At 39.6% G+C, this 17,528-nt stretch overlaps 1 long non-coding RNA gene across 1 annotated transcript; it reads right to left on the bottom strand.

The window, feature by feature from the left end:
• Positions 1-210: 210 nt before the first annotated feature.
• Positions 211-15,653, bottom strand: LOC121138426. The gene is made up of 4 exons (XR_005875445.1): positions 15,022-15,653; positions 9,080-9,179; positions 7,579-7,772; positions 211-575 (listed from the first exon to the last, which is right to left on the bottom strand). It is a non-coding gene; the product is annotated as an uncharacterized LOC121138426 (long non-coding RNA).
• Positions 15,654-17,528: the final 1,875 nt, after the last annotated feature.

The following is a 17,528-nucleotide window of genomic DNA, read 5'->3' as shown; positions in this document are numbered from 1 at the left end:
CTGTATAGATAATCTTGTTACAAGATAAGAATTCCTGTCTGTGCATGTATTTCCAAATCAAATTGGAAAGTTGTTGCTAGTATAGCTAGCAATTGTGCCTTCATTGGACCGATAAATATATTTCTTGTTTGACATTTTAATAGTGTAGGAGAAACAGCCCAATCCCTAATAGGAGAGTTTCTGAGGATCCTCCCAAAATGATGGGAGAACATGTTTGTTTTATGAAGCCAGCCTGCTATCAGAGAGGGGCATTCCAATTCCAGCTCAGAGGAATTCTGAATTCCTGATATCCTGCAACTCAATCAGTAGGATAATTATCTAATATTGGCTTATAACTAACCCAAGGATTAAATAGCCTTAACATTTCGGGATGTCTTGAAGATCTCCTTGGCCAACATCTCCTGAGACTTACACACACATCAGGCACTTGGAATTGAGCAGGCATATGGCTTCTGGCAGAGCCATTTTCTACCCATGCAGGATACCATCTTTCTGATCCTTAAGCTTATTTTTAGTCTTCCTGGAGATACTGTCCCAAACCTTTCAGGCACTGAGATGATATGATGATGCCATCTCTGAAAAAGAAACATTCCCAACTGAGGGTGACAAGAGTCTGTAAAGCCCTACCAATGCCAATGTTATCAGGGGACAGGCTTCCTGTAAAGTCACATATTAGTCAGATTTTGTAGCAAATGTGAGAAAGTCCATTCAACTACTGTTTGAAAACCTCCCATCACTTACAGCTACTGATCCCTTACAAGAACAGGATTCAACAGGCATGTGTGTTGCTAGGAAGCACTAACTTATGAATTAAGGATGTCTTTATACTTTAGATCAATAGAGTACTATTCAGCAAAAAAAAAAACCAATGGAATCCTGACAATTGCAGGCAAATGGATGGCACTAAAAGAAAACATCCTGAGTGAGGTAACCCAGTCACAAAAAGAGAAACATGGCATGTACTCTCTCATATATGGATTTTAGACATAGGTCTGGGGAGTGCCAGACTCCAATCACATGGCCAGATAGTTTGGGAAACAGAACCATCATTCAGTGCCTGATGGAAGCAGAGGCAGACTCCCACAGCTAAACACTGAGCTGAACTCAAGAAATTCAGTGACAAGAGTTGGAGGACTCATGAGCAAAGGGGTTAAGACTGGGCTGGTTAAACCCCCAAACCAGCTGACCTTACAAGGGTTAGCTCTTGAATCCCAGACTGATGGCTGGGATCTAGCATGGGGCTGATCAAGACCCCCTAACGTGGGTGTCATTGAGTAGGCCTAGGTAATCTATTGAGTCTTGGGTAGTAGATCAGTATGTATCCCGGGTATACAAATGGATTTTGGACACCCATCCAACAATGAGAGATGCACTCTCACCCTGGACTCTGTGGAGAGGGTCTAGGCCCTGCCATGGATGAAATGGTAGACTATGGACACCCCTATGGAGGGCCTCACCCTCCCTGGGGAAATGAGGGGGTTTGGTGGGAGGGAGTTGAGGAGGGAAGGGAAAGGGAGAAGGATGTGAAATTGACATGTGAAGCAACCTTGTTTCCAATTTAAACTTAAACTTAAAAAAATAAAACAAAAAAGAAAGTCTTTGTATTTGAGATTAAGTGGCAGGTCTCTTAACTCTTAGTTGTCAGCACTTTCCTAGGGACACAGAGCATGATAACACCTCTTGGTAGTCTGCTAAACTCAAAAAGTCCCTGCACACTGACCCAAAAGCAAAAACATGGCCATGCTCAATCCTTCCACTTGAATTAATGCACATGTCTGATGTGACCCACAACAGTGCTGTAGAAGCAGGTGCCTTGTTGGAGGCTGGCATAGTTACAGAAGGTGCTAAATGATGTTCAGATGTCAACCCATCATATGCGTTACACTATGATGGAGCTTACCCCTGTCCATTCAAGCCCTGCATGTACATCAACTCTGAAAACAGTTCTTTTCATTTCCCGAAGCACCGTGATATCTTCCCAATGTATGCATTGCAGTGTATTATCACATGGGATTTGTGTATGTCATCTCATGATTACATCTCAGTCTTACAGACACAGATATCTGTGGTTGATCACCAAGATAACTTTTCATTAGGTATATAAATTGGTATGTAGGAAATGTGCAAGGACATGCTTCATAACTACATCTTTTTCTACTACCTGGACTGTAGACACGTATTACCTTGCTTTGTTCCTTTGACTCACACTAACTGCACACAATCACCTCATTTGAACCTCACAACACATTCAATCTAGACTTTCTCCTGACACTATCATGAACACAGACTAATCAATTTCTGGGAAGTAGATGTCAGAGACCAGTCATGATGTGCTCTTGCACCAATGATTCTATCCATTAATATTTTATTATACTCTGGTATTAATGTGAACCCAAAACATGAAAAAATAAACAAATAAGTCAGAGAAATGCTTATATTGTCATGTCTCTTTCAACACATCTGAGATACAATTAGGAGACCACAATGACTACTGCAATTGAATTAGCAATGTACAATTGTCCCTCTTGCAATATAACACAAATAAGAGTCCTGAGGAAATAGACAAATTCAATTCAGTAGTTGAAATCCTGAATTTCACCTCTCGGATTGACTAAGGGAAATGATCTGTAGTTAGAATTGATAGAGAGGGGCCAAATCTATGCTGGGAAATATGACACAAAGCAGTTAGAGTTGTAATACATGAGAACATTTGCTGAGCAAGTCAGAAGAATCATGCCACTGAACAACAGTTCTCTGTGGTCTCTGGTTTAGCGCATATGTCCAGGTCCTGCCTTTTCTCCTGTTTTGGCTTGCCTAGAAAACAATTTATAAAAACACATGATGGAAGGCAGTTGATCTTGCTCCATGTTGTTTTTAATCAGTGCAGTATCATACCCATGAAGCAGCAATAAGGAACACTCATAGACACTCATATACACAAAAAATAACACAATAAAAAGAAAATATCATGCATTCAAAGGCAATACATGCATAGTGGAATCCTCAACTCAAACTGTAAGTACCAAGAAGGCAAATGATAACCTACTGAAACACACAAAGATTGTGAAGGCTAGCCTACATGAGTTTGTCCACTAGGAATAACCCCTTGGTTAAAGAAACAAAACTTTCTTGGAACACACAAAACACACCAACTATACCCATTAAGTCATGACTTGAGAAGATGCCCTGTGTTCTGAGGGACTGAAAAACAGTCCTATGAAGTGACAGGAATAAATAAATTGTATTAAAGTCTACAGAAGCAAAAAAACTGTAAGGGCTTTGAGGAACACTAGAAAATTCACAGGAATTAACATTTGTCCATTAATCTGAATGTTGGAATATAATGAACTCAACTGCCTATGAAAATCCTCAAATGTACTCCCGATGGAAGCCATTTAGGATTCCTCTAGGCCTTCTCTTCTCTCTCTCATTGTAAGATGCAGTCCCCCATACTCATCCCTAGCTCTGCCTTGTCTTCTGCCTCTGCTACCATCACCTATGAGTCCCAAAGGTATGTCCCTTGGGCAACAAGTAGGCTTTAGGGAGAACCACAACTTTCAGAGACCCAATGCTCCCAGGCTCATCCTCAGCTCTGTATTAGGAAACCTGCTGCACTCTCACATTCCTCTCTGACCCCATTCATAGAGTACAAAAGAACGTCATCCAATGTTCCATTCCCAATATCAACCAAGCAGTCCAGTCTCCAACATGTACAGACATTCCCTGTAAAAACACAGATAGCAGGACACACAGCAGACAAGTGGCAAAAACAAAAATCTCTGAAATACTCAGAGAGAAAACTGATCCAATAAACATAGCATTCATGCAACAAAAAAACAAATGAAGCAATCTGCCCATCGACCTCATACTTTTCCCAAACCCAGATGCTTAGAGTCCAGCAGAATGACATGTTGAGCAACACAGAGGGAGATATGTCCCCTGTAGATATGAGAGATATTACTGTACTGAATGTGCCAAATATTTGTACATAGCTGATAGACATGACACACAACAACAAAATAAAAATATATCAAAACAACAAACAATAAAACAATTAAGTAATATCATATGAAGAAGATAATGGTCCATATATAAAGCATTTAACCAAGCTCGGGACTAAGTATTTGGAGGAAATGCAAAAATCCAAGCACACTCAAGTAAATAATAGAACAAAATACATGAATAAAATACAGGAGAGGGTGCTCTGGAAATGAAAAATATGGGATTATGAACAGGAACTACAGAGGAAACATTGCCTAAAAAATACAAGAGGTGGGAGTGAAAATCTCAGGCTTTGAATGTATAATAGGAAAAATAGATATATGGGTTTAAGAAAATATTAATTCTAAAATTATCCTGACACAAAACATACAAACATTCCAGGACACTTTTAAAGGATTAAACATAAGAGTAATTGCATTAGAGAAAGAAGAATCCCAGCTCAAAAGCCCAGAAAATATTTGTAATGAAACCATTGAAGATCATATTCCTATTCAAAGGAGATTCCTGCCACGTAAAAGAAACAAACAAAACACCATAATGACTGGAGCAGAAGAGAAATTCCATGGACACATAATATAATAGTACTGGACTGATACAAAAGACAAGAATATTAAAAGCTTTAAGAACATAAAGGAATGGGGGAACAGGAAGTTGAGTGGGTCGGGGTAGAATAGGGGGAAGAGGGAATCATAGGATAGAAGACAGATCAGGCACAGGGTGACCTTGAGTGATCTAAAAGGATAACACCAATTGGCAAGCTAAGCAATAGTGGAGAGACCACCTTGAATGCCCATTCCTGATAATGAACTTGATGTCTATAACCATCCGGGAGCCTTCATCCTGTGACTGATGGAAGCAGAGGCAAACACACAATTAAGCACTGAACTGAACCCAAGGAACCCAGTGACAGAGAGAGATGAGTGATGAGCAAATTGGCAAAGAATGGGCTGGCAAAATCAGCAGAGACAGCTGATCTGAACAGGGGAGAGCTCTTGGACCACAGAGCGACAGTGGGGAGGCCAGCATGGGACTGATCTGGACCCCCCAAATGTGAGTGTCAGCGAGAAGGCCTAGGAAACCTATGGGGCCCTGAGCTGTGGATCAGTGTCTATCCCTGGAATACAAACAGTCATCGTGTGCCTATAGCACAAACAGGCATGCTCTCTCAGCCTGGACTCTTAGGGGAGTGCCTGGGACCTACCCAGAGTGAAATGACAGACTCTAGATATCCCCTATGTGGAAGGATTTGGCAATAGGGTGGGAGGGTGGGGGGAAGGGAAGTGCGGGAGGAGGGGAGGGAGAGGGAACTGGGATTGACTTGTAAAACAAGCTATTTAAAATTAAAATAAAAAATGATAAAAAATAAAACTATATATATATATATCAGTACAGGTAACGTGAAAAAAAAGAACATAAAGGACCATGTTACTAAATTACAACTGACATCTCAGTGGAGATTCAAAGAGCCACACGGGCACTGACAGAAGTGCTCCAGACTCTAAGAGACCACACATACTAACCAATACTACCACACCCTATACAACATTCAATCCCCAGACATGGGAAAATTAAGATACTACATTATAAAAATCAAACTGGAACTATATCTATCTAAAACAAAGCATTGGAGAAGCTTTTAGAAACAAAATTCATACCTAAGGAGGGTAACTAAATCCATGGAAACCCATGGAAAAAATATCACACTAGAAAAACAACAAGAAGGAAAACACACATGCACATGTGATCACACTGAAACACACACAAACACACACACACACACCAATTACAGCTTGAGAACTAAAACTACCAATAAAAATAAAAGATTTAAAACCATTGGGTTTAGTTAGCTTTCAATGTCATTTATCTAAATTGATCAATACAAAGACAAAGACTATCAAAATGAATGTGAAAACAGGATTCGTGCTTCTGATGCAAGAAAGACACACATCTCCACATCAAGAATAGACATTACCTAGGTGAAAGGACTGGAAAAATATTTTCCAAGCCTGGGGGCATACGGAACAAGCTGTTGTGCACACTTCCATATCTGAAAAAAAAACCATCCTGTTCTACAAAGCTACAGAAAGAATCCCTGTATCAAAAATATTTAAAAAATTATTACTTGATGATGTATTGTAGTCTATTAAATTGGAATTCAGTAGAGAAAATAGAAGTAGCAAACATTAAGCAACACACACAAACACAGACACACACACAGATATATAAGATTATACACACAGACACAGACACGCACACATATAAAAGTTTATACACAGAAAGACACATAGACACACACCCAGCACGTAGGGAGACTGAGACACAAAGATAATGAGTATGTAGACATTTTAGACTAAAACAATAATAAAATAAAGAGAAAATGAAAATATTAAATTACTCAGTCAATTAGTCAACAACCAGATTACTGTTTGGCTGTTCTCAGAGGAGAACATAATAAATCCCTAGCTCTAAAAGCCAGGAGGAAGTAAAGTATAATAATGAGGTAAGATGGGGCCTCTGACTTCCTTAGTGTGACAAATATCATCAAGAGATGGGTGGACATCTTGGAGATCTGGGACACTGGAGGAAGATTATCTGGATTACTTCTTTTTTTATCATTTTTTATTTTAATTTTAAATAGCTTGTTTTACATGTCAATCCCAGTTCCCTCACCCTCCCCTCTTCCCGCACTCCCCTTCCCCCCCCTCCCACCCTATTGCCAAATCCTTCCACATAGGGGATATCTAGAGTCTGTCATTTTACTCTTGGTAGGGTCAAGGCACTCCCCTAAGAGTCCAGGCTGAGAGAGCATCTCTCTTTGTGCTATAGGCACATGAAGACAGTTTGTATACCAGGGATAGACACTGATCCACAGCTCAGGGCCCCATAGGTTGCCCAGGCCTTCTCACTGACACTCACATTTAGGGGGTCCAGATCAGTCCCATGCTGGCCTCCCCACTGTCACTCTGTGGTCCAAGAGCTCTCCCCTGTTCAGATCAGCTGTCTCTGCTGGTTTTGCCAGCCCATTCTTTGCCAATTTGCTCATCACTCATCTCTCTCTGTCACTGGGTTCCTTGGGTTCAGTTCAGTGATTAGTTGTGTGTTTGCCTCTGCTTCCATCAGTCACAGGATGAAGGCTCCCTGATGGTTATAGACATCAAGTTCATTATCAGGAATGGGCATTCGAGGTGGTCCCTCCACTATTGCTTAGCTTGCCAATTGATGTTATACCTTTAGATCACTCGAGGTCACTCTGGTGCCTGATATGTCTTCGATCCTATGATTCCCTCTTCCCCTATTCTACCCCCACCCCCTCAACTTCCTGTTCCCCCATGACCAACTCCCTTCCTCTTTACCCCCTCTATTCTTCCCGGGTCCCACTCCCCCAACCTCTCGCCGTGTTCCCCATCCATTCAGAGGATCTTGTCTCCATCCTCTTCTCTTGGGTACTATGCATATATGCATATCTTTTAGGTTCTTTCCTGTTTCCCAGACTCTCTATCTGTGGAAGTGCAGACTGGCACGTACTTCTTAACTGAACAGTTCTATGCATCTGCCTCCCTAACACAGAGGCCCTACCTGGTCCTCCAGATTCCACTGGATTCTTGGATCAATACTCTCTACATCATGGGTCTTCCTCGCTCCATTAGTTGTCTATATCCGTCTCCTCTTCCCTGCTGGTCCTTCTGGCTCCAGCAGCTCCCAGGATCCATCTTCTCCACACGTGATGTCCAGAATATTTCCTCTGGTTCCATTAACATCTGGTCCATGCCCTTTTTACACAGAACAGAATTCATGATGCTTTGGTCTTCTTGCCTTTGCCCACTATTTTTCATTCCTCCCTTCTTTCCTTCCTCCATTGCTCCCTCCCACCATGACTCCCTCCCTTGCTTCCTCCTTTCCTTTTCCCCTTTCTTTAGCATGATAAACAAAAGACCTGGAGACTGATATTGGGGTTCAAGCTTCAAGATGAAGATTACAAAAGCAAAGCAGTTGACACTGTCTCTTACCCTAATTCAGAATGAAAGACTATCCTGGCTCCACCAACCATCAGACTATAACCTCTCCTCAGTGTGGCTAGAAAATCCTGAGACGGCAATGTCTTCCTATCCCAATGTGACTGGAGAATGAATCCCTGGTACTCTACTAAAGATCCTGCTCTTATCTTTTATACCCCTGTAGTGCTGGGTTTAAAGGCGTGTGATTCCAGGTGCTGAGAGTGTTTTTGTGTTAGTTGTTTGTCTTTAAGACTGGATCAATCTTTTGTATATCTGGGTAACCTTGAATTTACAGTCTTGGGATGAAAGGTCTACGCCTGATTTCTATGGTTTGTGGCTTACTTTGCTTTTGGAATCCTCAAGCAAGCTTTAATAAATCACACATAATATATTACCACACCTTTATTCTTTTTGTGTGACATTTTCTGACATTATATAATAAAATTTAGATATTATTCCTACTGCCCTTTCTCATACTTCTCCCTCTCTTGCTGAAACCACTATCCCTTTCTGCTGTCATGTCTTCTGTAATGTATAACTTGCTAAGTCAAGTTGGAGTTTCTTGTCTAAGTGTTTGCAGGATGTCATTTTCTGAGAAAAGGGCAATTTGTCAGGGGCTGCACCACTAAAGAAAACGCCACACATTCCTGAGCAATCATTAAGAAACTATTGTCCCTCAGGTGGAAGTACACCGGGGAAACCCATATCATCCATGATGAATGTTGACAAGCCCAGTCCTGTGCAGTTCGTATGTGGGTCACATTTGCTCTGTCATTTCCAAAACTGTTTGTTGTTGCTGCTGCCATTCTCCACAGTCTCAGCTCCTACATATTTCCTGACAACCTTCTAAAATGTTTTCTAAATCTCAGGGGTTTGAGATAACCATTCCATTTAGGGTCCAATTGTCTCCCAGCACTGATGTTGAGAATTTTTGTGAGTGATCAGCTTCTGCATCAATGACCACTCACTGTTTTCTTTTTGAACTATCTGTGTATTGTGATTCAAATGAATCTCTCTACTTTTTCAGCTGCTTTGACCATGGGTTTTGTGACAACAGTGAGAAGAATATGTAACACACTTACCTTCCTTTAACCCAGCACCTCCTATGTCAAGCTGATATCAAACAATATTCTCAGACACCTTCCATTGTGAAGTAACAAAGTCAAGTTGTCAGAGGTGGATCTGGAAGGAAGAAGTAAATCCTACTGAATCAGGAAACACATGACTGGTGGTTCTCGGCAGCATTTGAGGACACTGCCATTCACATTTTCTAGTGTTCAGAAGAGTGATTTTATTTAAATGGATGTATTTATCCTAAAAGCCACTTTAGAACAAACTTACAAGGATTGAATTGAATAAGATACACTTTGTCAATACATCTCATGTGACACTTAATACTTGGTGGTCTGAGGTGTCTAAATACAACTACTGGAGAGTAGTTTTCAATTTCGGGAGAAAATGTTGATGTTTTAGGAGTTACATAGCTCTTGTCAGGATTAGTTAATAGCCTTGGATCCCAATGATAATCTGACTATGGATCAGGTAGAATCCTTCCTTCCTTTTTTCCTTGTCTCATTCCTTCTTTCCTACTTCCTTTATTCCTCCCTTCATTTCTTTCTTCCTTTCTTTCTGAGATATAACTTCAGAAACTGAATTTGTTGAACAATCTAGCCTGTACTTTCAGTATCAACACCACAGAAGTATACAAAATTAAAAAATGGGTAATATTGACTTTGATTCCTCTGATGTGCACTACCTAACCAGTACATGGTTCACTAAATTTCATATACCTCATTCTATTTTCAGATTAAATTTATTGTCATTATGCGTTAGCATTTATCCTTGTGCCCTCAATCTTCATATAGTTTGGCTCATGCAGGTAACACCTGATTACAAAGTCATGTCAAATACATAGTTGAGTTTTTCAAAACCCATTCTGTAAACACCGTGATTGGAGAAAGGGTGATTAAGGAAGTGTGGCTTATTACTATTTTCACTGCAGCATTATGAAAAATTTACTGTTGGCATGGTTGCAGATGTCTGTAATCCTACCTATGTCAAAAGGAAGAGACAAATACATGAGAACTTTTGAGCCAATCTGGGTTTCATGGTGAGACCCTTATGTCAACAAAACAGAAAAAAATCTTAGTACGGACAAGAGAGCCATTGGTGCTTCAAATATTTTGTCATTTTTTGTGACAAATATTTCATAGTAACTGCAGATGGCTGTATAAATGAGAGAAAAAAAACCACAAAGTTGAGTTTGCAAGATGCAATATATCTTAATAAGTACTTGAGACGAAGAAAAGTGGCCTAAGTAAAAATCCTTCCAGAATGATCTATTTCATGTGTACTGATTTGTGTGCTTATAATGAAGGCTCCTAGAGAAAGTCACTTTTTTTTCTTTTTTTTTTTAATTTTATTTTCCAGTTTAAATTTAGATAAGAAACGAGGTTGCTTCACAAGTCAGTTCCAGGTCCCTCTCCCATTCCCTCCCCTCCTCCCGTGCCCTCCCCCCAGCCCCCCCAAGTCACTTTTAATGTGGCAACCTTTATAGAAATCTTAATATTTAAGAGAATAAATAATAAAACATAATTACAGCATACAAGTGATTCTTTTTTTGGCGTTTCGAGACAGGGTTTCTCTGTTGTATTTTGAGGCCTGTCATGGAACTCGCTGTGTATACCAGGCTGGCCTCGAAGTCACAGAGTTCTGCCTGCCACTGCCACTGCCTCCTGAGTGCTGGGATTAAATAAAGGCTTGCACCACCAACACCTGGCTATACAAGTGATTCTTTAATGAGATAAATTAAATGCTTAATATCTTAAAAGTTTTTCATTCTTATTTATATAGATGTGAGAATGTGCATTCCCCATTGTTAAGAAAGGTGTTGGATTATATAGAGCTGGAGTCATTGATAATTCTGAACTGCCATGTATGTGCTGAGACCTGACAGCCCAACTCTTAATGACTTTTCTGAAGCTTTTACCTTATTCATTCTCTCTCTCTCTCTCTCTCTCTCTCCTCTCTCTCTGTCTCTCTCTCTCTCTCTCTGTCTCTCTCTCTCTCTGTCTATCTATCTCATGGTGATACTGAATATTTTAGAAAAAAATTATTGGGTACAAATTGCTTCTTAATATAAAACTAGAGTTTGGCTACTTATAAAACAGGAATGTACATATGGAGAAATTTGCCCAGCTTTTAGCGCTTAGTCAAGAGCATCAAAGCAGGTTTTCAGCCTTTCACACCAATGGTTAATTTGATTTTTCCTCTGTAAAATAGAACAGCTGCCATTCACGTCTTATTAGAGTAATCAGAGAAATGTATGAAGCCTAAGGTGAAAGCATATTGTCATTTTCACTGAGTATTTGTTATACTGCTTACAACTTGGGTTAGTATTATTATATGCGGTATAAATTAGGAAAAGTAGATAATCAAAATGTTACTTGAAATAATGTAAGTCTGATAGTGCATCAGGCTGTAGAAAAGAATGAGCATGGACTGATCTATGGAGACACAGCTTGAAGTTCTTCATATCTGACATGTCCATTGCTCAGTCCAGACTATATATGATTTCTACCCATAGTCTCCCACAAGGAACCCTATTGTGTTTGGCTTCACATTAGTTCAGAACTATGAAACACTGAGCCCAGAAGTAAAAAAATGTATGAAGATTTGAGGCTTGGGAAATATTAAAGACTGACTATAGTAAAGTATATGATGTATATTCTACTCTTATAACACCTAATAACTCCAACGTTATTCCAAACTTACAGATGGAGACATAGCTACACAGAGGATAACAAAACTTGCTGAACTTGCAGTCTCTAAATATTGAGAGTGACCACTGTGGCTCAGCAATCATGAAGGTAGCTTTCTTCATTTGTGCATATTAATGAATTAACGAATTAATTTGTACCTATTAATTAATATTGTCTAAAATTCTGCACATATGACTTAGAGTTTGAAAGCTTACAAGCTATGTCAACTGACATAATCAACAAATAATACTTTTGCTTTCTCCATTACCTGACCTCCTCAATACTGTATATGAAATCAGACTTTCGAACCCTCAGATGCTTTAAAAACTCAAACAAACAACAGGCAGCATTGGAGGAAAAGTATTATTATATTCTCATTGGAAGAAATAATTCATTCATTAAGTACTGCTATTCCCTTAATAATTAATTAATTTCTTACTACTAATTGTATGATCTTCAACTATGCAAATTGTTTTGGAAGAGAAGATACACTTTAAACAGAGTAAGTTGTGAATACCTAAATTGTTATAGCCTTTCCCAATAATAAAACAATTAAACTTTAACTTAAAGCAGAATAAAATTAAAACACAGTTTCATATGCAAAAATGCAAACTAGCCAAATACAGCTATTTGTAAATAAGATGAATGGGAAGATGACTGGGCTAATATGTGGCAACATTAGATTTAGGTAGTTCTTTCAAATATATGAATATAAAGTACAAAAAGAATTAACTGCTTATTAACTCACTAAAGATTTCATAGAATAAATGACTAATTTAAAAAATAAGCAATTACATATGTCATGTTAGGGTATAAATTATCATATAAATAATATAACCATCGATTGTACTGCAAGATTTTTTTGTAGGGAAATGTATTGCTGGCCATTTGCATAGAAAAATATTGGTACTGAAAATTGTATATCTGGGTAATGGAAAAAATTTTGCTTTGCTATTAGGGACAGGTACGGTAATGATGGATTTAAGAATAAATGGTTTACCAGGAAGCTGGTCATCTTGCAGAGGTTTTATGTGGTATACAAGGTAAACAGGGGCCACCAGTAATGTTCAATTGTCATAAATTAAAACACATTATAGAATATGTTTCTTTTGCATTGCTGAAGATTGAGCTAAGGGCTTGTCCAAGCTTTTCTAAGTATCACATTTCTTAATTTGTACATTATTCAAGAAATGTCTTACTGACACATCAGAAACATGGTCACCTCACCTTGAAAATAAAAAGAATTGTCTGTGATCTCACATCTATACTCAGGGTTTGTCATCAAGAGGGCTTGCCTTGATGTGTCACAATCTTCTGTGTTTTATCAAAGCTTTTTCCTAACTGCTAAAACTGTGATGAAAACTAAGGCTCTGTTAATGAGCCATGTCCTCAGAGGTAAGTCTCTGGCTGAAGAAGTTCACTGCAGCCAGATGGTTCTCAGCCTAGAGGTGAAATCCTGATATCATTAGAAGTAATGCCAAAATATCTGTCCCCCAACACTCTCACCTCATGGTCAGAGTCAGTGTCTCCCCATGGATCTTTGCCATATATTTTCCAGAGTCACTTGGGAAATAGTAAGAGAGTGTAAGTTCCATGTAGCATTGGGCTCATGATGTCAATCACTTGGAAGAGGTGACCTAATAGACCTGCCGGGGATGTTCATACTTTGCATACAATGTCATAGTGATTCATCAGTCTGAAAGTCTTGTTATGTAAGCTCAGCTGTCCTCAATCTGGTGATCTCCTGCTGCAACTGCCCAAGAGCTGGGGCTATGGGTGTGTTCCACCATGGTGAGATTCAGAAGAACATTTACAATTGAGAACTTCGGAACTGGTGTCCTAGATATTTTGTTTTAAAATCGTACAATATCTTTCACTATCCCAGTAACGAATCATTACTGTATCTCAAGATAGAACTACATATTTTTGAACAAATCTTCTAGAAATTTCTTGCCCACAAACAACTGGAAACCCTGGTTTGATCCATGAACTACACAATGGGGGCTGGAGTATGGTGCTGAGTTTAACAACAGACACTTCTTTTACAGGTAAGTAGGCTGTGCACAATTGCTTGACTCCTAATCTCTCCTAATCTAGGGCATCTGAATACGAATTCTAACAGACAGCCACTAAACTCACATGTGCAAATCCACAGAGACACAGAAATAAAATAAAAACTGGGTCTATTTTTAAAAGACTACACAAAAAAGTTACAAAAATTAATATGACAAACCATATATATATATATATATATATATATATATATATACTCGTGTGTGTGTGTGTGTGTGCGTGTGTGTGTGTGTGTGTGTGTGTATGTGATCCAAAAAAGAAAGCTGAAATGTCATTAGGGCTTCCTGTTGTGATCAGGAGCATAATGCAAACTATATACAAATGAACATAAACTTTTATTATAATACTTATAAACACACACACACACACACACACACATACACACAGAGTTCTACCTCTTGTAATTAGTACTCTGATTCCAGAATCTCAGCCTTTCTTGAATCTCTGTGGCTGTATCCCTGGCTCTTCTATATTTTATAAGACAGGTTTCTAGACATTTTCAATATGTTATTACATTTTAATCTGAATCCAACTGAATGGAAAAGTCCAGGCTGAAGTAAATCAAAACATCAGAATCTCATTGATCTGAGGCTGGTTTAAAGTCCTGAGATCTGATCATTATAAGTGTGCTATCAGACACCATCTGGGAGAAGAAACTATCACCCTAGGCAGGTGAGAACCCTACTTTTGAGACAAAACTTCATAATGATTATGTTTAATTAACCTACATAACATGGCCTTTTCTTTGACATTCAGGTTACCTACTGAAACATTAGCTGAAATTGATGAAGAACATATTAACATGTAATAAGTCTTGAATAAGCTAATGGGTTCCATTAGCTTATTTCTTATTTCTTCCCCACATTACTGGGGATGAAATCCAGGGCATCAAATATACCGAGGACACATTGTGTCCTTGAGTCAACCCCAGTCCTTCTTCCCTTCTCTTCTCGACTGCGTGGAAAGTGCAGGATAAAGGGCAGGTATCCCGAGATACCAGGATAAAGGGCAGGACTGTCAGCACCGTCAAAGACAGTAAATCACCAGGTTGCAAATATGAGAAACTTAAATCCACTGTTCACTATTTCTAGAAACATGGTTATTAATGGGTTTCTAGGAAGGTAAGTGATGAGTTTGAAAATCCATGAGGGTCAGAAAGGATGACAAGCCCTATCACATCTATTTTTCACCTGGGAACATGGCCTTGACTTCTTGTACACAGGTAAGCACACAAATGAGAGGTGAGTCCTGTTCATTGGGATCAAAGCCCCTCCTGGGGCACCATGACATTTCATTTAATTCAAAAGATGTCAATGTGAAAATTCCAGTTCTGGAAGAGAAAAAGCAGACTCACAGTCAAGCAGATATCCCTGCAACTCTCATTCTTCCCTCTCCCCTCCATCATTCTCTCCTCTTTTCTCCCCCTTCCTTTCTTTTCTTCCTGCCTCTTCCCTCCTATCTATGACCTCTCTGCTTTCCCTTTCACTTTTCTATCCCTCCCCCTCCTGTCACTCCTCTACACAATTCTTCCTCCAGCGCAGGTGGCATGGAAGTCCTCCTTCTGTTACTAGTGATCGCTGTAATTGGTGTTCTAATAGAACTTGTCTCTTTGCCATAGTCCCAATGGCTCCCCTCCTGCTCTGTTTCTTCTCCTCCTACTCTTCCTTTCTTTGTCCTCCTCCTCAATCCTCTCCTTTTCATACTCCTTTATGTGTACCTCCCTTTCCATCTTTATCTCTCTTGATCCATTTCTTGTAGATTGACTTAATGAGACAAAGGAATTCAACAGCAGAAAAGAAAAGGAATCAAGCAAAAAGTCAGGTCTTTTCAAGCCAATTATTGTGAGGAACAAGTGGGAATTGTGCTAAAACCTGAGACCACTAGTCGTTGTTTAAAAATATCCAGGGTACAAAAATTATTCCAAAACATCAGGATTATTCAGTGCTTTCCCAACCCTAGCTCTGCTGAGGAATTCAGACTAACGTGACAATGAGAATGATAGGGGATGATACTCTTATGCAGTGCCTGGTGTGGAATTTCTTCAACCTCTTTCTCTTGAGGTCACTTCTTGGCTGTTTGTCTTAGAAACCAGTAGTGGTATCAGCACATCTTTTAAGAGGAGCTGATGTTAATTAAAATGTGCACCTGTAAAGGAGGCCTCTCCCACATTCAATTAAGACCCTCTGGACATTACTTAGTTTTTAAAGTGTTCTGAGCCATAGAGAATTTTGCTCTTGTACCTTCCAGGCTCAGATCCTACATATTCACAGTTTATATTTGGGTGAGCAGACCACTGCAACTGATTCTGGCAGCATCATCTGGTAGGAAAAATGTGTGTGTACATCCACACTTGACAAGAAGGCTGTCTGGGTTGGATGCGTCTAAGGAGACAAAGGAATTCAAGAATTACCAGTGAGCCCCAAATCTGATCCAAATAAAGAGGTCGCAAGGAGTTTCAACAACTGGTTCCCACCCTGATTCCCCACATCATGACAGGACTAATCTGTCTGCTAGATGGAGATGGAAGTGGGAATGATCTCTTTGTCCTTCTCATTCATAAAGGTCTGAAGAAGCTGAGCATTGAACACTTCTTAGCTGGTCCTTCACTAAATAAAAGGTCCTTTATTCTCCCATGCCTAGTTATACTTGATGTCTAAAGAGTAACCGTTCCAAGTTTTGTCCTTCAGCTTCTAACCTACTTCTGATTCCCTACTGCCAACAGCAGAGTCTGATTCCATCATCACCAAGAGTTCCCAGGACTACTTCAAACATCAGTTCAATAGTCTCTCTGGGTCTTCAGCTTCCTGTCTTCAATGAAGCTACTGAGACCTGTGTTATTTCTCCCTGTGTGAAGAGGAGTCCCATATGGCTTTATTTTGTGGTACTGTACACCCTGTTATCTTATTGTTTTAAGCTTCCTCCCTCCCCTCTTTCACTGGCTCACCAGGTGTAAGCACACCCCAGACAATTGCACACCACCGTGGGGATGAACCATGCACATATTATGGTAAGGAAGACAGATGCAAAACTTAAATATCTAACCGCTGCATTTCACGACACAACAGTACTGAAATACTGATAGCATGGAGGGAGGGCACACTTAAGAGATGAACTCTAATGAAATGGAAGAAGTGATGGTTATAGAAAGAGTGGCAAAGCTGGACCAGGCAATTGGAAGGTTCCTGTTTCCTTCTCTAAGTGGTGTATGCACATAGATATATCCTCAAGGAGTCATTAAATTACACTGTACATGTATGATACTTGCAAGAAAGATATATTTTAAAATATAAAACATTTGTAAAAGGAAGGGAAGTCAAAAATGGTAAAATTAAGAAAACAAAGCCATCTAGACAAGTGCATGACCAAACCATTTCCTAGTACCTGTACACTGGAGGACTCTGTTGACCCAGTTCTGCAGAGTGGCATCATCACTCTCCCTTCCTTGGGATCTACAGCCTAGATGTAAGACTCAATACGACAGTCCTGTGAGACTCTGCAATAGCCATAAACACAACACATATACTTCTTGTCTTGTTCTCTCTATTTATTACATGCTGTTGCCAAAGTCATCCTCCAGCAGTCTTCCTCCTGATTGACAAGATTCCAGGACTGTGCCAGTACACCCAGCATTCTATGGCTTCTTTAAACCTTGCTGTCTCTGGCCACCATGGCCTAAACCTCATAGCCCAGCCTTCTC

Source organism: Mesocricetus auratus, unplaced genomic scaffold, assembly GCF_017639785.1.
Source record: "Mesocricetus auratus isolate SY011 unplaced genomic scaffold, BCM_Maur_2.0 contig_5824_pilon_obj, whole genome shotgun sequence".
Taxonomy (NCBI): Eukaryota; Metazoa; Chordata; class Mammalia; order Rodentia; family Cricetidae; genus Mesocricetus; species Mesocricetus auratus.
This window is presented reverse-complemented; position numbering and strand designations above follow the sequence as displayed.